Genomic DNA, 21,786 nt, shown 5'->3' with positions numbered 1-21,786 from the left:
GTGTCTTCCTGAGCCTGACTTAGAAATAGCCCAAGGAGATCTTCTGAAGACTCTAGACCTACTGTCATTCAAAGGCTTACAGTTGAGTTACATCTAACCAAGGTTCTTAATGTCAGCAGGTAAGGCAAAAATCCAAGTCAAATGACCCTTGAAAATCCCACAAATTATATATAAATTGTCCACTCACCTGAATAACGGACACCTGAATAGTGCAGAATATGTCAGTAACAGAGGGCAGAAAAAATCCTCATTTAATTGTCCAATTCTGTGGAATAAACATTGTCATCCTTTTCCAGGAACTAAAACTTAAGTTCAAAACATTTTTGTCATTTGCCCAAGATGACACTAGAAAGTCATACAAAACTCTTCTTTGCAGTGACTACACCAAAAATCTTCCCCTCTGTGTCCTCCTTTGGAACAGTTTTTCAGACCTAGGCAGATAGATTAAAAACAGAAAGAAATTGTGGAATCCTTGCATTATAACTTAAAAGAGTGCATATGGGGCCGGGCGCGGTGGCTCAAGCCTGTAATCCCAGCACTTTGGGGGGCCGAGACGGGCCAATCACGAGGTCAGGAGATCGAGACCATCCTGGCTAACACGGTGAAACCCCATCTCTACTAAAAAAAAATACAAAAAAACTAGCCGGGCGAGATGGCGGGCGCCTGTAGTCCCAGCTACTCGGGAGGCTGAGGCAGGAGAATGGCGTAAACCCGGGAGGCGGAGCTTGCAGTGAGCTGAGATCCGGCCACTGCACTCCAGCCTGGGCGACAGAGTGAGACTCCGTCTCAAAAAAAAAAAAAAAAAAAAAAAAAAGACTGCATATGGCTTACAGGAACAAATCCTGAAAAATCTTCAGAGACTTTTTCAAATGTGAGGTGATATAATGCATTGTCTAAGAGATCAGACTGAATTCAAATCATCTAGATTTAAATCCCAGCTTTTCAACTTACTGCCTAGTAACCTAAATCACTGAATCACTCTTTGCCTCACTTCCATTGTCTATAAGATGAGATGCTATTACCGTCTACTTCACATGTGTGCTGTGAGGGTTATCAGTGAATCATGTAAAGCAAGTAGAGCAGTAGCATATAGTAAGGGCTAGATAACTGTTAGCTTTTGTTTTAATCATCCGTATCCTATCCTTGATGCTATTAACGTCACAATGTTCAAAGCACAGGCAATTTGCATATAAAATCCTTTCCTGAGAACAACTACTAGGAACAGGAACACATTGGCTTCTTTGACATATGTCCTCCCAGCTCAGCTGACCAGAATGATTTGAGCGGATTTGGCTGACTAGCCTGATGTCCTTCTTCCTTTCTCCATCTCTTTTCCATATGTGTCCTCCTGAATGGCAGTTTATGAAAAGAACCACCTTCCTATATTCTCCAGATTAACAGGATTTAATACACAATTTCTGTGATCTCGCAGTCAAGAAATAAAAATAACTTTAGAAAATCAGTAATCTCTCATTTAAAGTCTTTTCAGTGTTTTAAAAAAGTAATTTTTGAACCTGATTCAAACAAAAACAGTGACATTAACCCTTTACTAATTGGCTGTATTGAAATTAAGCTCATCTTACTATAGATGCTTTGAATGCAGTATAAAACATTGAGGCTACTTCTTTCAACCTTTAATGTTTTGTGTACTTTTCCACTCACCTCCAAAAACTAGTTTCAGATCATCAGCATGCAGTGTGGTCTTTTACACAAAAGAAAATGTTGTTATGCTTTACTTTTAGCAAATAGATGCTAAACTCACAAAGCATACATTAGAGCAGCAGTTCTCCAAGAATGGTCCTCAGACCAGTAGCCTTGGTATCACCTGAGTGTGCTACAAATGCAAATCTGCAGGCCTCGCTGACAAGCTGAATCCAATTTCTCTGAGGATACAGCTCAGGAAACCATTTTCAACAACTCTGCAGGTGATTTTTCAGCACACAATAGTTTAGAAACCACTGCATAGAAGTTTGGATTCATGACTTTAAAAAGAAATCTGACATGTTCTTTTAAATGGTGAGCTCGTCTAATCAATAATAAAATGATTGACTGGATTTACGTGCAAGTTGCTCAGGGATTTGTAAAACTGTCTTATTTCCACCTCAGGGACCTTGCACAGGATGTTGCCTCTGCCTGGTATGCTTGTTGCCCTATTCTTTGTGTATCCAGTTCTTGTCATTTTCAGCTCAAAATCCTGTCTTCTCAGAGCCTGCCTTGACTCTCTGTAATGCAATTATGCCTTTCACCTGAATACATTACCAAGTCACTCTTTCATTTTCTTTAGAGTATCATTATTTGAAGATTATTACTTTTCTTATTTCTTGCCTGTTTCTCCCACTAGAACAGCAGTCCTCAAACTTTTTGGCACAAGGGACCAGTTTCATGGAAGACAATTTTTTCCACAGACCTGGGAGGTTGGGGATTGATGGGAGAATGGTGTTGGGATGAAACTGTTCCACCTCGGATCACCAGGCATTCGATTCTCATAAGGACTGCACAACCTAGATCCCTTGCATGCATGGTTCACAATAGGGTTTGTGCTCCCATAAGAGTCCACTGATCTGACAAGAGGCAGAACTCAGCTGGTAATGCTCACTTGCCCATTGCTCGCCTCCTGCTGTGTGGCTCTGTTCCTAACAGGCCACAAACCAGTACCAGTCCATGGCCTGAGCACTGAGGATTCCACACTAAAAGATACACTGCATGAAAGCATGGAACTTATTCACTACTGCCTCCCTAGCACCTCATACAGTGCCTGGCATACAGTATGTGCTCAATAAATTTTTAAAAATGAATAGGTGCATGCATCTCAAGCATTCCTGCAGCCAGCAAAGGAACAGTGGAAGGTTTTTCCCAGGCTGGAAAAGAGAAGATTAAGACAGCAACATGGCACCATGCTTCCATTAACAATAGCAAAAAAGCTTTATAGTGAAGCTCTGCATAGCATAGCTGCTTTAATCAAACAGCAAATCTGTACAGGATATGAATACATGTGTATTCACATAAACACATTTGGATGACACATTTAGATAGCTTCTTATTCTTGTTAACTGGGAAAAATCTAATAATAAATATTAAGATAACAAAGTTGGGTGGAATTTGCATTTTATAATTATTCTATTTATACATTTTCTTTATAGAATAACACACTCATTATGTGCTAGATACTTAATATACATGATTTCATTGTATCCTCACAAAAATCCTATATCCAGAACACTATTATAGTACAAAATAATTGAGTCAGGAAGCAGTCACTTACATTGAGTAGCTCAGCTTTACAAATCTGAATTAAGACCAAGCTTAGTCGGTGCCAAAGTCATTTTTAACCAGTACCTTTTATTGTTTAGTTTTTACAATGTGCTTTATAATGGAAAATTTTAGTAACTGTCTTGACCTGAAAATTGTGGTACTGTTTTCTTCCTGCAGCGTCACTGGTTATGTATTTAGGAACTAAAGCCTAACCACTGACATACTGACAACTGGATAAAAACTGACAGTATAATTTGGAGGCAAATGTCTAAGAATCAGGATTTAATTAGGACTTTGTTTTTGGAATGTTTTGAAATATTTTTGGAACATTTACAATTATGAATTAACCCAGAGTCCTAATAAACTTCCTTGCTCTGAAGACTACTCTGTCTGAAATTAATATAGCTAGTTCAGCTTAGTTTTGATTAGTGTTAGCATGGTATATGCTAACCATCTTTTTACTTTTAATCTATGTGCCTTTATATTGAAAGTGGGCTTCTTGAAAACAACATATAGTTGAGTCTTGTTTATTGATCCATTCGGACAGTGTCTTTTACTTGGTGTATTTAGACCATCAACTTTTGAAGTGATGTCTGTCTACCATGTCTATTACCATTTTCTATTTGTTTCCCCTGTACTTTGTTCCAATTTTTGTCTTCCACACTTTTTCTGCCATTTTTGGTTTTAACTGAGCATTTTGTGTTATTCCATTTTTGCTCCTAATGTACCAGTTATATTTCTTTATTCACTATTTTTAGTGGTTGCCCTGGAGTTTGCGATGTACTACTAATCCAATTCCACTTTCAGAAAACACTATACCCCTTTGTGGGTAATGCAAGTGCCTTACACTATTCCTAATTCCTCCCTTCCATCCCTTATACCACTGCTGTCATTCATTGCACTTGTACATAAGCTATAATAATTGGATACATGGTGGCTGTTATTATTTTAAACTGTTACTTGTTAGATCAATTAAGAATAAGAAAAATTTATCTTCACTTATTCCATTTCTGATTTTCCATTTTTTGTGCAGATCTGAATTTCTGACCCATATCAACTGCCTTCTCTGGGAAGAACTTCTTTTAATAATTTCTTGCAAGTCAGGTGTACTGACAACAAACTCCCTCAATTTTTGTCTGAAAAAGTCCTTTATTTCACATTTACTTTTGAAGGATAATTTCTCAGGATACAGAACTTTAGATTGGTGGATTTTCTTTTTTAAGTATTTCACCCCACTCTTTTCATGCTTGCATGGTTTCTGAGGGGAAGTCAAATGTAATTCTTTATTCCTTTATAAATGTTTTTTTTTTTTTTCCTTTGGATCTTTTGATATTTTTTGTGTGTGATTCTTCTGTAGTTTGATTATGATATGCCTAGGTATCAATTTTGAGGGGTTTATTTCTGTTGTTTTGGCATTTATCCAGCTTCCTATATCTGTGGGTTTTTGTTTGATATTAATTTAGGGAAATTCTCAGCCATTATTACTTCAACTATTTCTTCTCTTCCTTTCTGTCTTACTTCTCTTCTGATGCTCCCATTACGTGTATGTTGTACCTTTTGTAGTTGCCCCACAGTTCTTGGAGATTATGTTCCTTTTTATTTTTTATTGTTTTGATCCTTTTGCTTTTTTTAGTTTTGGAAGTTTCTATTGACATACCCTCAAGCTCAGAGATTCTTTCTTGAGCTGCATCCAGTCTATTAATGAGCCCATTGTCAAAGGCATTCTTCATTTCTGTTAGTGTTGTCTCCAGCGCTTCTGATTCTTAAAATTTTCATCTCTCTGCTTACCTCACCCATGTGTTCTTTTGTGTTGTCTACTTTTTCAATTAGAGCCTTTCTAGTGTTTTAAATTCCTAGTCTTATAATTCCGACATTCCTGCTATATATGAGTCTGGTATGTGACTGCATTGTCTTTTCAAATCGTGTTTTTTGCCTTTTAGTATACCTTGTAATTTTTTGTTGAAAGCTAGGCATACTGTACTGGGCTAAAGGAACTCTGAAAAGTAAACGTTTGGTGACATGGTGGTAAGGTATGAGGGGAGGGGAAGCATTCTACAGTTCTGTGATTAGGTTTATCTTTTAGTGAGCCAGTGCCCTTGGGCTGTGAACTTCACAAGTGCTTCTAAGTTTTTTCTCCCTCTAGGTGGGAAAGGACAGCTAGGTAGGCTGGAGTTGGGTATTCCCTTCCCCCAAGTCAGTTAGGCTCTGATTAAACCCTAGTAAGTTAGGCTGTGATAAAACAATTTCTCTTGAGGACAGGCCTTGTTAAAAGGAACAGAATGCTCTGGCATATTTCAAAATGGTTAATTGTCTCTTCCCCGCTACCAGAGGCACAAGGGGATTTTTCTCCCATCGTCACTCTATAAACCAGGTTTATAGAACATGTGAAAGTAAAACTTTAAAAAGTGCGTCAGTGATAGTGGGGAGGTCCATGGAGTTTTTAGCTCAGACTTATTCATACTGAGCTTCCAGCAGTTTGCCTATTACAGTTTAGGTTTTCCTATTCAGGCACTGGTTCCCATGGAGGTTTCTGCTTATGGGTTTCTGCTCTGGTAAACAGTGATTCTCTCTATCCATCTATCTGTTTCTCCAGTTTGGGGGACAGCAATTTTCCTGTCACCTTGCTTTTTGCATAGAAGAGTTACTGACTTTCAGTTTGTGAGGACAGAGTGACTTCTAAGCTCCTTACCTGTCAGACAGAAACTGAATAAGCTTCTACAACTCTGTAAAATACAATATGAAAAATTCCAGCTGAGGTAAACACAACACCTTTCTACATGATTTAAGAAGCCCTTTCCTACCAGGAGAAACTACTGGGCAAATGACTAGAAGACACCGAAGACTTCTCTGAGGTCTTCACGGGCAGAGAAGTCCTCTACCCAAGAGCTCCAAGACAGCTCACCTTGACACTTGATCAAGAAAAGCTGTCACCAAGACAGCTGCATTTTTAGAAACAAAAAAAAAAAATTAAAAATTACCTTTATTTCTGAAGTTTAATCAGAAATCTTAACTAATGTGAACATGCCAAGAGTGCAGTCTTCAAATTGTGAGATGTTTCAGTTCATTTATCAACAATAAATATAACAAAGGTGTATCTGGCAATTACATGATCTCTTCCTCCCTTGAAAAAAAGGATTTTTAACTGTGGAAAGGAACCTGACAGAGTGACCTTTTTTAAAAAGCCATCCTGCTTAGCACAAATAGAAAACATTCATAGTCACTGTACTGACTGCTACCTGTAAACCAGAAATACAATCCTAATCCCCTACTGACTGAGTGGACCCCCTATTAACCAAGGGAACTCCAGAGAAACCTTAAAAACTGAGTTAGCAGCCACGACGGTAAGGGATGTTGGACATACCTCATTATACACCCCATCCCACCATTTTGGAATTTAGTCACAACTGACCAGGATTAATGTTAAGATAGAGATCATAGACTGCCAAAACAGACTTTGTGGCAATAAGATACCAAATTACAAACAAGACCTAAGCCATGCAAGGCAAGGGTTAAGTCACGTCAGGCCATCAGTCTTGCTGAACAGGTCCTTTGACCCAGTATATTGTGGCTGACTCTGGCATCCTTATTGTAAAAATTTCTTTCTGCTGACCTCAAGTATTAAACAGAGCCTTACTCCTTTAACCAATTACAAATTAAAGAATCTGAAAACCCACCTATAACCTATAAGCCCCATTTAAGGCTTATCTTAAAGATATCTCACCTTTTAAGGCCAAACCAATGCAGACCTTCCATGTACTGATTCATGTCTTTACCTGTAACTCCTGCCTCCCTAAAATGTGTAAAACCAAACTGTGGGACCATTACTCAAGACTTCTTGGGTTTTTATTTTTCCCAGGCCACAGTCACTCATATTGACTCAAAATAAGCCTCTTTAAAATATTTTGCAAAGTTTGGTTTATCCATTAACATCTCTCTACACTTCTTCATATCTGAAGCCCTGTGAAATGAACTGCATGATAAAGTTCCTCTATCCTCAGTAATACCCTCCTCAGGGAAATGGAGACATAACATTCTTATCATTTTCTCCAACAAGATGATGCTCAGGTTGGTTGAAGTCTACCTATATGCTTGTCTATCCCCAGGATTAAGGTAGGCTCTATGTAAATTATTTTTTTAAAGGAGAGGAATTGATCCATGTCCAGTTTGAATAACATAATAATACAGATGGAAATTTAATGAACATTCTGAAGGCATACAAAATTGTTTCAGGTAGAGATATGGACATTTTAAGAAAACCTGAAATTCTCTCTTCTACCTGTGTTGTCTCTAAATTAAGGACATGTTTAAGAATATGTAAGGAAGCTCAGTAATCCCAGCTACTGGGGAGGCTGAGATAAGAGAATCGCTTGAACCCGGGAGGCGGAGGTTACAGTGAGCCAAGATTGCACTACTGCACTCCAGCCTAGGCGAAGTGTGGGACTCCATTTCAAAAATAATAATAATAATAATATGTAAAAAAGCATGAAATAATTATGTATATTACATTAAGCTTGAAAATATGGTTTATTCAGACAAATCAGGTTTCCTTTTACAAAGGAATCAAAATCAGTCTTTTGTTACAAAAAGAATCATTAAACAGCTGTGTTTTCACATTACCTCTTAATTCTGGGAAGCAAGAAAAAAGTTATGAAGATTAAAAATAATCTTCTAAAAACACAAGGGAAATTACATTTTCTGAATATAGTTGTTTGGACTCCAAGTCTCCCATTCTTTCTTCCTCATTATATTCCTTCTTTAACTATAGCACAGCATAGGGTCTCACTGATTCTCTGTGGCCCATTTATATTTTTCATCACAAATTATCCTTGCAAGCGATCCCAAGATGCAACTGAATAAAACCATAATGTATCACTTATACCTTGTAAAGTGCTGCCCAGAAAATAAAACAAAAAACACTAAAAATTTACAGCACACTGTTTTCATGAAAATAAATACCTATTTCCTATTAATCTGATATAATATTTTGGAAAGAAATATAGCCTATGCATGAATTAAATCCTAACTCCACATTTGTCGTAAGAATTCACCATAGGAAAGAAGATTGGCTTGCTAAAAAAAAATTCTGAGAAAATACATATGCCATATAAATGGTCTTAAGAGCTTGGTAATTAAATTTTTTTCCTACATGCGGTTCCACCTATTTACTGTGCTACTGCCCCCAACTCTAAAGCATTAGGAAGATTTTGATTAACTGGCATATCAGCTAGTTATTGCTGTGTAATAAACCATCTAAAATGTAGGGGTATAAATCAACAAATCTGTCTTTATCCATAATTTGGTGGTTTGGCAATTTCAAATGGTCCCATGTGGGTTGCTCTTGCCGTAACTCCTAATATCACTAATGCATGACATCAGCTGCTATGTTGGCTGTGTGGCAGCTATCTAAGAAGGACTCAGCTGGGATGGCACATTTCTCTTCTATACAATCTCTTATCATGAATAAGCTTGCCCAAGCTTATTCGTGGAAGCTGAGGAGGATTCTAAGAGAGAGAGCAGAAGCTTGCAAGCTTGAGGCCAAGGCTGAGAATTGGCACAACATCACATCTGCTATATTTTATGGGCAAAATCAAGTCACAATGCCTACCCAAATTCCAGAGGTAGAGAAACAGATGGCATCTCTTCATGGAGGAAAAATACACCATATTTTACAAGATGTGAATATAGACAGGGGTAGAGGATTATGACCATTTTGGAAATCTACAGTATTGCATTTGGTTTTTGTGCCTCTTTTGTAATTAATTTCAAAAATGAAGCCTCTGAGCATTTATTTCATATAGTGACTTATAATATTTGGATGTATAACTTCAAGAAAGTCTTCCTTGAGCATCCCAGCCAAAAGTGACATATTTTAACTCAATATGAATAAATAATTCAAGCATACTATTCTGCTGTATTTTCTTGATTTGGGAGCTCCTATTAGACCATGAGTTTTGAAGGCTAGGGATCAGTTTTATCTTTTCTTCTAATGTGTGATCATTGCTTTCACAATGCCTGCACTCAGTAGGTATTCAATCAATATTGTTTACTGACTAAATGACTGAATGAATAAAGGAATGAATCCTCTATTAAATTACAAACTCATTGAGAAAAGGGCTGTCTCAACTAATTTGTATCTCCAAGAGCCTCTAGGTATTTCTTTGCACATGGTAGGTCCTCTACAAATAATTGTTAAGTACATTTTTATGGGAAGAGTAAAAGTTGTAGTTGTAAACAGAATTGCGACTCTGCAACTCAATTCAATACCACAATCTTATCAGCTATTTTACTTGGAAATTTTTTATAATAAAATATTTTTATTTCATATTATAAAAAATGATTGAATCAGAAATATATCCACTTGATTTTCTCATCTCCCGTTTTTCAAGCTTACTCAGTATACAGCAATGACATTTGAAAATACACAGTAAATCTGGTTGTAAAATTCAGGAATGACTCCTAGATTAAGATATACACTGAAATATTTTACCTTCATCCATATTAAACAAATTTTGGATGCTCTCACAATTACTAAGGTCACTTTCTATAAAGTCAGATGAAGTTATTTCCAAGTAAAAGCAGCCCAAGGAAATAATAACCAGTGAATCTGATCTCATCTAAAATTAAGTAGTTTCCCATTACCAATTATTAAAGACAAATGAGAATTGACTATCAAACATAATAAGGAGTCAGTACAATTAGGTTATGATAGGAAAAAGATATTTTTGTACTCATTGCACTTTGATTTTTCAAATGTTTCTATTAGACTCCACCTTCTGTGGAAGGAGTGTCAAAGAAATTGCAAACGTAACCTTTGATCACAAATTTTTATATGCCTTTCATATGCAAAATATACTCCACTTACTTAGGCAAACGGGTGTGGATGAGTCTCCTTAGATGCCCTTTATCAAATACAGCTCTCTTGGTTTACCTTGTTAATTTCTCTCAGTTTTTATGCATTCACTTTGTCTAATTCATAAATGACATATGAATAAAAATTCTTAAAAGACAGAAGGGTGACAAATATTGTACACATACATGTTCAGTGACACAAAAAGTTGAGGAACAAATGGCCAAGAGCAGGCAACAGAGTTAATTAACTCTCATGCCAACATGCAACAGGAAAACAGACTCCATATGAGCAAGTGACTTCAGCTTAACAGAGCAAAAGCATTTAACTGGTATATCTGCAATATTTAAAATGTCCAATTTTAAGAGTGTGAAATCTAACATTAGAAAAGAATCTCCATAGGTCTTTTCATTCATTCTTACAAATCTTAATTTTTTTCAAGCATGAAACATTTCAGTGGCTCCAGCGAATGTTAGATTTCATAACTTTTCCATCTAGACAGGATATTCTCTGTGTTACGGAAATAGGTCTTCTTCGTTCAGAATTTTATGTGCATACTTAATCACGTTTTGGTAGATTCTTTCCATGGACACTCAAATGTGAACCACAGGATGAAATGTAGCTACACACAAATCAGGGACAAGCAAGGCATAAGTTCTGGAGAAGCAATGGCCAAATATCCAATAAAATACATGGTGTAGGCAAAGTTAATAGATAATACCTAGTTCAACTGCTAGAAATTTATGGTTAACAGCAAAACCAGGTAAAAATCAGTCATTAGAGTACACGCTTTGAAGTCAAACAGACTTTTGGTTCAAATCCTGTCTCCACTATTGACTGAACTTGAGAAAATCAAAATCACTTCATTAATTTATTCATCTTCCTTATCTGTAGAATGGGGATAATAATCCTAATAATGTGTTGTGGAGATTAAAGGAAGTTATGCATATAAGGTTACTTTGGTGTCTCCTACATAGTTATGATAAATCAATAAATGATTACTAAGTGTTTACTCTGTACTAGGCACTGTGTTCCAGGGAGATACAGTAGCTCTCAACCTTATAAAATTTACATATAGTTCAATATATTTTATAGTTATCATCATCAGGCCATGAGGCAAACATTAGGTTAAGGAGTAGAAGTTGAGATGAAGTGAAAGAAATGCTAGACACTAGTTTGTGAACTAGAGCAAAGGGTGGAATGAAGCTAACGTAAACAAAGCAACAAGAACAAACTTTCAAGGGGAAATGTAAACCAATCCAAACATATTGCCAGAATAGACCTGCTATAAAAGAGCCAGGTGCATGTATTCTGGGTTGTGCTCCAATCCATTTAATATCACTAGCTGGATTTATTGAGTATCAACTATGGAAAAAAGCATTATTTGGAGCCATATATATTAAAAAAAACAAAAAGTACTGCAGAACAGTTCTGGCTCTCAACAGTAAATCCAGCAGTAAGGAGAATAAGACAGTTAAAGGTCCTTTGTTCCAATTATCTAACGCTGTGTAGCCAACTACCTCAAACTTCTAGTTGCATAAAACAACATATTTTATCATAAATATGAAATCTGAGCAGGGTTAGCAGGAACAGCTTGCTTCTACTCAGCATGGGCTGGGGCTGCACATCTAGTGCTCAGGCTGAGAAGACCCAAAAGGCTGGGGCTGGGAAAGCTGGGGCTTCTCAAGCATCTTACTCTCAATCTCTGTGGGGGTCTCTCCACATGGTCTCTCCAGCCTGGAGGCTTTAGAGTAGCCAGACTTCTTAAATGGCAGCTCAGGACACCCACAGCATGTGTCCTGAAAGACAGAGTAAGCATGCCAGCTGGAAATTCTATTTATGACATAGCCTTGGAAACCATGCAACATCACTTTTGCCCCATTCTGTGTTGTTAGAAGCAAGTCATTAAGGCTCACCCATAATAAAGGAAGGGCAATTAGACTCCACCTTCTGTGGAAGGAGTGTCAAATAAATTGAAAACATAACCTTTGGTCACAAATTTTTATATTCCTTTCACACGCAAAATATACTCCATTTACTTAGGCAACCAGGTGTGGATGAGTCTCCTCAGATGTTATTTATCAAATACAGCTCATAAAGTATAGCTATCCTTAATCCAAAGACCTGGTGAACTAAAGAGACAATTTATATGTCCTTCACACACTGACGTACAATGGTGGAAGAAGCATAGGATAATTACGATAGACTTTCCCATTGAAAAGGGAGGAAAAGAAAGGCAAACAGGATTCACTAGTCCATAACAATTCTGTAATCCAGCCATGCACACACTAATGGCTCCTTGACTCAGGTCTGCTGTCTGATAATGCAGCATAGCGTCTCCATGGGTCTTAGCTCTATCTTCTGAGCTCACAGTTTCTCCTCAAGTCATCCTTTTCCATTAAAAAATGCTGATATTTACAGCTAAGTAGTTTTCTCAGCCTGCTTCCTACTAGTATTACTTAAGAAATCCAAAGCTCTCTTTTTGTGATGGTCTGTCTCTGCCCCCTTTAGTCCAAGCTGGCAGTGTTTCTCCAAGTACACTTCTCTTAAAATTTTGTGGGTCTCCTATGAATCATACTGGGGTCCACCCCATCTTCCAAAGTTGCACCCACAAAATTCATCAAGATAAGCATTTCTCTGGTTTCCTGTAAAGTTGCTACAGGAAAGCACCTTGACATTCTTAAAAGCCCTATTGCTTAGAAAAGACAATCTCCAATGCTGTGCCTCAAGATCCTTAGGGATAGTTACCTGTATGAAATACTACCTCAAATCTTTGCAAAAGTTGTACAATAACACTCTTGAAATAATCTTTATTACTTATTTTCCTGACAGTGCCCTAAATTTGGCCTTCGTCCAAAAGCCTTTTCTTAATTTTAGCATCATTTGCCATCTGAAGAGACTATAATGAGAAAGTTTTATTTTTGATCCCAGTAAGTTCTGGTTTCTTTATATATTAAAGTTTTTTTCTGTTGCTTAATACTCTCATCTGCCATTTTATAACAGGCAGCTAGAAACCAGGTATCATCATCAACATTCTCCTTGGAAATCTACATAATTTTCTAGTCCTATTCTCTATTTCTGTTTTCTACATTACTTCACATGATAGTGTTGCTTAACTTTCTATCACTACCTAATAAATATCCTCATTCTTCCAACTTTCAATAACATCTTTAATTTCCTTTCAGCCCTCACTATGAGCCACCTCAAGGTGGCATATAGTTACACTAAGAATCTCTTCAAGGCCCTTAGACCTTAACTAACAATCTTGTTAAGGTTGTTCCAGCTTCAGACCACCACCTAGTCCTAAAGCCATGTTTTAGGGTTTTGTTATGATAGCACATCACTCCCAGCTACCAAAATGTGTAACAACTATCTACTATGGGTTAAAAAACTTCTCAAAACTTAATGGCTTAAAATAACTTTCATGTTTCTCAAGAAGCTGCACTCTAGGCAAAAGATTGCTGCAATAAATTAAAGAAAACCTGGATAAATAAAGAGATACAGCATATTCGTTGATTATAAAACTAAACATTATTAAGATAACAGTTCTTCTCCAAATCAAGAGAGCACGTCAACACAATCCTTACTAAAATCCAACCAGCAATTTTTAGTAAAAATTGACAAGCTGTAGCCAAAATGCCTATGGAAATGCGAGCAACCAAGCCCAGCCAAAACAATTTTGAAAAAGAACAGGAAGTAACACTACAATCAAGATAGTATGATATTGGCATAAGAAGATATATATAGATCAATGAAACAGAATAAAGAGTTCAAACTCACATGTATGGTCAATTGATTTTCGATAAAAGTGCAAAGTTAATTAAGAAAGAGTAGTCTTTTCAACAAATTGTGCTGGAGCAACTGGATATCTATATGCAAAAACAAACATAAAAAAACTAATAATCCTATATAATATACACAAAAGTTTTCTGAAAATGAATCACAGACCCAAATATAAGAACTAAAAATAAAAAAACTTCAGGAAGAAAAAGCAGGAGAAAATTTTTGTGACCACAATCAATAATTTTTAAAAGACAAATTTGATTTTATCAAAATTTAAAACTTTTGCCCTTCAAAAGACACCATTAAGAAAATTAAAAGATGATTCCTGGGCAAGATGGCTAAATAGGAACAGCTCCGGTCTGCAGCTCCCAGCGAGATCAGTGCAGAAGGCGGGTGATTTCTGCATTTCCAACTGAGGCACCTGGCTCATCTAATTGTGACTGGTTAGACAGTGAGTGGGCGAGCAGAAGCAGGGTGGGGCATTGCCTCACCCAGGAAGCGCAAGGGGTCTGGGGACTCCCTCCCCTAGCCAAGGGAAGCCGTGAGGGACTGGGCCATGAGGAACTGTGCATTCTGGCCCAGATACTATGCTTTCCCACAGTCTTCACAACCCGCAGACCAGGAGATTCCCTTGGGTGCCTATACCACCAGGGCCCTGGGTTTCAAGCACAAAACTGGGCAGCTATTTGGGCAGACACTGAGCTAGATGCAGTTTTTTTTTCATACTCCAGTGGCACCTGGAACACCAGCAAGACAGAACCATTCATTCCCCTGGAAAGGGGGCTGAAGCCAGGGAGCTAAGCGACCTAGCTCAGTGGATCCCACCCTTACAGAGCCCTTCAACCTAACATCCACTGGCTTGAAATTCTCCCTGCCAGCACAGCAGTCTGAAGTCAACCTGGGATGCTCCAGCTTGGTGGGGGGAGGGGTGTCGACCATTACCGAGGCTTGAGTAGGTGGTTTTCCCCTAACAGTGTAAACAAAGCCACAGGGAAGTCTGAACTGGGCGGAGCCCACCGCAGCTCAGCAAAGCCTCTGTAGCCAGACTGCCTCTCTAAATTCCTCCTCTCTGGGCAGGGCATCTCTGAAAGAAAGGCAGCAGCACCAGTCAGAAGCTAACAGATAAAACTCCCATCTCCCTGAGACAGAGCACCTTGGGGAAGGAGCGCCTGTAGGCACAGCTTCAGCAGACTTAAATGTTCCTGCTTGACAGCTCTGAAGAGAGCAACAAATCTCCCAGCACAACTCTTGAGCTCAGCTAAGGGACAGACTGTCTCCTCAAGTGGGTCCCTGACCCCTGTGCCTCCTGACTTGGAGACACCTCCAAGAAGGGTTGACAGACATCACATACAGAAGAGCTCCAGCTGGCATCTGGTGGGTGCCTCTCTGGGACAAAGCTTCCAGAGGAAGGAACAGGCAGCAATCTTTGCTGTTCTGCAGCCTCCACGGGTAATACCCAGGCAAACAGCGCCTGTAGTGGACCTCCAGCAAACTCCAGCAGACCTGCAGCAGAGGGGCCTGTTAAAAGGAACTAAAAAACAGAAAGGAATAGCGTCAACATCAACAAAAAGGATGTCCACACAGAAACCCCACCTGAAGGTCACCAACATCAAAGACAAAAGGTAGATAAATCCACAAAAATGAGGAAAAACCAGCACAAAAAGACTGAGAATTTCCAAAACCAGAACACCTCTTCTCCCCCAAAGGATCACAACTCCTCACCAGCAAGGGAACAAAACTGGACAAAGAATGAATATGATGACTTGACAGAAGTTGGCTTCAGAAGGTGGGTAATAACAAACTCCTCCAAGCTAAAGGTGCACGTTCTAACCCAATGCAAGGAAGCTAAGAACCTTGAAAAAAGATTAGAGGAATTGCTAACTAGAATAACCAGTTTACAGAAAAACATAAATGACCTGATGGAGCTGAAAAACACAGCACTAGAACTTTGTGAAGCATACACAAGTATCAATAGCCCAGTAGATCAAGTGGAAGAAAGGATATCAGAGATTGAAGATCAACTTAATGAAATAAAGCATGAAGACAAGATTAGAGAAAAAAGAATGAAAAGAAATGAATAAAGCCTCCAAGAAATAGGGGCTATGTGAAAAGACCAAATCTACATTTGATTGGTGTACCTGAAGGTGACAGGGAGAATGGAACCAAGTTGGAAAACACTCTTCAGGATATTATCCAGGAGAACTCCCCCAACCTAGCAAGACAGGCCAACATTCAAATTCAGGAAATACAGAAACACCACAAAGATACCCCTCAAGAAGAGAAACCCCAAGACACATAATTGTCGGATCCACCAAGGTTGAAATGAAGGAAAAAATATTAAGGGCAGCCAGAGAGAAAGGTTGGGTTACCCACAAAGTGAAGCCCATCAGACTAACAGCAGATCTCTCTGCAGAAACCCTACAAGTCAGAAGACAGTGCGGGGCCAATATTCAACATTTTAAAGAAAAGAATTTTCAACCCAGAATTTCATATCCAGCCAAACTAAGTTTCACAAGCGAAGGAGAAATAAAATCCTTTACAGACAAGCAAATGCTGAGAAATTTTGTCACCACCAGGCCTGCCTTGGAAGAGCTCCTGAAGGAAGCACTAAACATGGAAAGGAACAACCAGTACTGGCCACTGCAAAAACCTACCAAATTGTGAAGACCATCAACAATGAAGAAACTGCATCAACTAACAGGCAAAATAACCAGCTGACATCATAATGATAGGATCAAATTCACACATAACAATATTTACCTTAAATGTAAATGGGCTAAATGCCCCAATTAAAAGACAAAGACTGGCAAATTAGATAAACAGTCAAGACCCATAGGTGTGCTGTATTCAGGAGACTGATCTCACATGCAAAGACACACATAGGCTCAAAATAAAAGGATGGAGGAACATTTACCAAGCAAATATAAAGGAAAAAAAAAAAAAAGCAAGGGTTGCAATCCTAGTTTCTGATAAAACAGACTTTAAACCAACAAAGATCAAAAAAGACAAAGGGCATTACATAACAGTAAAGGGATCAAAGAAACAGGAAGAGCTAACTATCCTAAATATATATGCATCTAATACAAGAACACCCAGATTCATAAAACAAGTTCTTAGAGATCTACAAAGAGACTTAGACTCCCACATAATAATAGAGGGAGACACCCCACTGTCAGTGTTAGACAGAAAATTAACAAGGATATTCAAGACTTGAACTCAGCTCTGGACCAAGCGGACCTAATAGACATCTACAGAACTCTCCAACCGAAATCAACAGAATATACATTTTTCTCAGCACCACATTGCACTTATTCTAAAACTGACCATATAATTGGAAGTAAAGCACTCCTCAGCAAATGCAAAAGAATGTAAATCATAGCAAACAGTTACTCAGACCATAGTGCAATCAAATTAGAACTCAGGATTAAGAAACTCACTCAAAACCACAGGACTACATGGAAACTGAACACTTGCTCCTGAATGACTACTGGGTACATAATGAAATGAAGGCAGGAATAAATAAGTTCTTTGAAACCAATGAGAACAAAGACACAATGTACCAGAATCTCTAGGACACAGCTAAAGCAGTGGTTACAGGGTAATTTATAGCACTAAATGCCCACAAGAGAAAGCAGGAAAGATCTAAAATTGACACCCTAACATCACAATTAAAAGAACTAGAGAAGCAAGAGCTAACAAATTCAAAAGCTAGCAGAGGACAAGAAATAACTAAGATAAGAGCAGAACTGAAGAAGATAGAGACAAGAAAAACCCTTCAAAAAATCAATGAATCCAGGAGCTGGTTTTTCGAGAAGATTAACAAGATAGCTAGACCACTAGCCAGACTAATAAAGAAGAAAAGAGAGAAGAATCAAATAGACACAATAAAAAATGATAAATGGGAGATCACCACTGATCCCACAGAAATACAAACTACCACCAGAGGATACTATAAACACCTCTCTGCAGATAAACTAGAAAATCTAGAAGAAATGGATGAATTCCTGGACACATACACCCTCCCAACACTAAACCGGGAAGAAGTTGAATCCCTGAATACATCAATAACAAGTTCTGAAATTGAGGCAGTAATTAATAGCCTACCAACCTAAAAAAAGCTCAGGACCAGATGGATTCAGAGCCGAACTCTACCAGAGGTACAAAGAGGAGCTGGTACCGTTCCTTCCGAAACTATTCCAAACAATAGAAAAAGAGGGACTCTTCACTAACTCATTTTATGAGACCAGCATCATCCTCATAACAAAACCTGGCAGAGACACACACACACAAAATAAAATTGCAGGCCAATATCCCTGATGAACATCAATATGAAAATTCTTCATTAAATACTGGCAAACTGAATCCAGCAGCACATCAAAAAGCTTATCCATCACGAAGTCAGCTTCATCCCTGGGATGCAAGTTGGCTTAACATACTCAAATCATTAAACGTAATCCATCACACATAAACAGAACCAATGTCAAAAACCACATGATTATCTCAATAGATGCAAAAAATAAATTGCCTTCAATAAAATTTAACACCCCTTCATGCTAAAAACTCTCAATAAACTAGGTATTGATGGAACGAATCTCAAAATAATAAGAGGTATTTATGACAAACCCACAGCCTATACCATACTGAATGGGCAAAAGCTGGAAGCAATTCCCTCTGAAAACTGGCACAAGGATGCTCTCTCTCACCACTCCTATTCAATATAGAATTGGAAATTCTGGCCAGGGCAATCAGGCAAGAGAAGGAAATAAAGGGTATTCAAATAGGGAGAGAGAAAGTCAAATTGTCTCTGTTTGCAGATGACATGATTGTATATTTTGAAAATCCTATTTTCTGAGCCCCAAATCTTGTTAAGCTGATAAGCAATTTCGGCAAAGTCTCAGGATACAAAATCAATGTGCAAAAATCACAAGCATTCCTATACACCAATAATAGACAAACAGAGTCAAATCATGAGTGAATTCCCATTCACAATTATTACAAAGAGAATAAAAAACCTAGGAATGCAACTTACATGGGATGTGAAGGACCTCTTCAAGGAGAACTACAAACCACTGCTCAAGGAAATGAGAGAGGACACAAACAAATGGAAGAACATTCCATGCTCATGGATAGGACGAATCAATATTGTGAAAATGGCCATACTGCACGAAGTAATTTATAGATTCAATGATATCCCCATAACACAATTAGACTTTGACAGAATTAGAAAAAAAACTACTTTAGATTTCATATGGAACCAAAAAAGAGCCCGTATAGCCAAGACAATCCTAAGCAAAAAGGACAAAGCTGGAGGCATCATGCTACCTGACTTCAAACTATACTACAAGGCTACAGTAACCAAAACAACATGATACTGGTACCAAAACAGATACATAGACCAATGGAACAGAACAGAGGCCTCAGAAATAATGCCACACATCTTCAACCATTTGATCTTTGACAAACCTGACAAAAACAAGCAATGGGGAAAGGATTCCCTATTTAATAACTACTGTTGGGAAAACCGGCTAGCCATATGCAGAAAACTGAAACTGGACCCCTTCCTTACACCTTATGCAAAAATTAACTCAAGATGGATTAAGGGTTTAAACATAAGACTTAAAACCATAAAATCCCTAGAAGAAAACCTAGGAAATACCATTCAGGACATAAGCATGGGCAAAGACTTCATGACTGAAACACCAAAAGTAATGGCAACAAAAGCCAAAATTGACAAATGGGATCTAATTAAACAAAAGAGCTTCTGCACAGCAAGAGTGAACAGGCAACCTACAGAATGGGAGAAAAATTTTGCAATCTATCCATCCGACAAATGCCTAATATCCAGAATCTACAAGAAACTTACACAAATTTACAAGAAGGGCAAAGGATATGAACAGACACTTCTCAAAAGAAGACATTTATGCAGTCAACAAACATATCAAAAAAAGCTCATCATCACTGGTCATTAGAGAAATGTAAATCAAATCCACAATGAGATAACATCTCACACCAGTTAGAATGGCGATTATTAAGAAGTCAGGAAAGAACAGATGCTGGAGAGGATGTGGAGAAATACGAATGCTTTTACATTGTTGATGGGAATGTAAAATAGTTCAACCATTGTGGAAGACAGTGTGGTGATTCCTCAAGGATCTAGAACTAGAAATACCATTTGACCCAGCAATCCCATTACTGGGTATATGCCCAAAGGATTATAAATAATTCTACTATAAAGACACATGCACATGTATGTTTATTGCAGCACTATTCACAATAGCAAAGAATTGGAACCAACCCAAATGCCCATCAATGATAGACTGGATTAAGAAAATCTGGCATATATATACCATGGAATACTGTGCAGCCATAAAAAAGGATGAGTCCATGTCCTTTGCAGGGACATGGATGAAGCTTCAAAGCATCATTCTCAGCAAACTAACATAGGAACAGAAAACCAAACACTGCATGTTCTCACTCATAAGTAGGAGCTGAACTGTGAGAACACATGGACACAGGGAGGGGATCATCATACACCGGAGCCTGTCAGGGTGTGGAGTGCTAGGGGAGGGATAGCATTAGGAGAAATACCTAATGTAGATAACTGGTTGATGAGTGCTGCAAACCGCCATGGCACATGTATACCTATGTAACAAACCTGCACGTTCTGCACCTGTATCCCAGAGCTTAAATTATAATAGAAGAAGAAGAAGAAAGAAGAAAGAAGAAGAGGAAGAGGAGGAGGAGGAGGAAGAAGAAGAAGAAGGAGAAGAAGAGGAGGAAGAGGAGGAGGAGGAAGAAAAGGAAGAAATAGGAAGAAATATGTAGAGGAAGGAGAGGAAGAGGAAGAAGAAGAGGAAGAGGAAGAAGAAGCAGCAGCAGCAGAAGTAACAGAAGCAGCAGCAGCAGCAGCAAAGAAGAAGAAAATTAAAAGACAATACAGACTGTGAAAAATAGTTTTGCTGGTACAAGTTGTTTTGAAAAGGCAAAGTTGTTCCACATGACTGACATATTAGGAAATAATTTGAGCATAATGCAAGTATCACACTGGCTGATGTGCAGTTGTGTCCACAAGAAACACCAGGTGAACACACAAACCTGTACCCATAAGAACTGAACCACATAATATGCAAAATGAACACATACACACCCCGCAGACACCTACCAGCTACCTCAATTCACTGTGCGTATTATCTCATAAGGTTGTGTTTTGCCATTCTTTCACATTGTGAATATTTATAGATATCAATTATATAGTCATATATAGGTTATTATATATATTACACATATATAAAATATACATGAATAAATACAGTCAGTCAACATCCTAAAAATGTCTATGTGTCCTGATTTTAAAATGTCAAACAGGACATGATACAGAAAGCATTAAGTATTAAAGAGAAGCTTGAAATAAAGCCTTTTGAAGGAAATGGGAAAACATGGTACTTCCTGAGCAACAGGCATAAAGGAATACATATTGTAGACCAACAGGGACAGCAGGTAAAAATAAAACAAATGCCTGTGGCTAAAGCCATTCCAAGTGCTATGAAGTCTGTAAGAAGGCCTAAAGACATATAAGAAATAGGAAAACAGGGCCGGGCGCGGTGGCTCACGCCTGTAATCCCAGCACTTTAGGAGGCCGAGGCGGGCGGATCACAAAGTCAGGAGATCGAGACCATCCTGGCTAACATGGTGAAACCCCATCTCTACTAAAAATACAAAAAATTAGCCGGGCGTGGTGGCGGCGCCTGTAGTCCCAGCTACTCGGGAGGCTGAGGCAGGAGAATGGCATGAACCCGGGAGGTGGAGCTTGCCGTGAGCCGAGATTGCGCCACTGCACTCCTGCCTGGGCGACGGAGCAAGACTCTGTCTCAAAAAAAAAAAAGAAAAAAAAGAAATAGGAAAAC

The 21,786-nt window shown here is 38.3% G+C and overlaps 1 long non-coding RNA gene across 1 annotated transcript in view; it reads right to left on the bottom strand.

Annotated features, from left to right (window-relative positions):
- LOC144332820 (uncharacterized) overlaps positions 1-431 on the bottom strand; it is a 47,032-nt gene extending 46,601 nt beyond the window's left edge. Inside the window, exon 1 of the long non-coding RNA XR_013400961.1 lies at positions 188-431. This is a non-coding gene — a long non-coding RNA (uncharacterized LOC144332820). The remainder of the gene's footprint in view (positions 1-187) is intronic.
- Positions 432-21,786: the final 21,355 nt, after the last annotated feature.

Source organism: Macaca mulatta, chromosome 11 (genome assembly GCF_049350105.2).
Source record: "Macaca mulatta isolate MMU2019108-1 chromosome 11, T2T-MMU8v2.0, whole genome shotgun sequence".
In the NCBI taxonomy this organism is placed as follows: domain Eukaryota; kingdom Metazoa; phylum Chordata; class Mammalia; order Primates; family Cercopithecidae; genus Macaca; species Macaca mulatta.
Note: the sequence above shows the minus strand (reverse complement) of the source record. Positions and strands in the feature narration are given on the sequence as shown.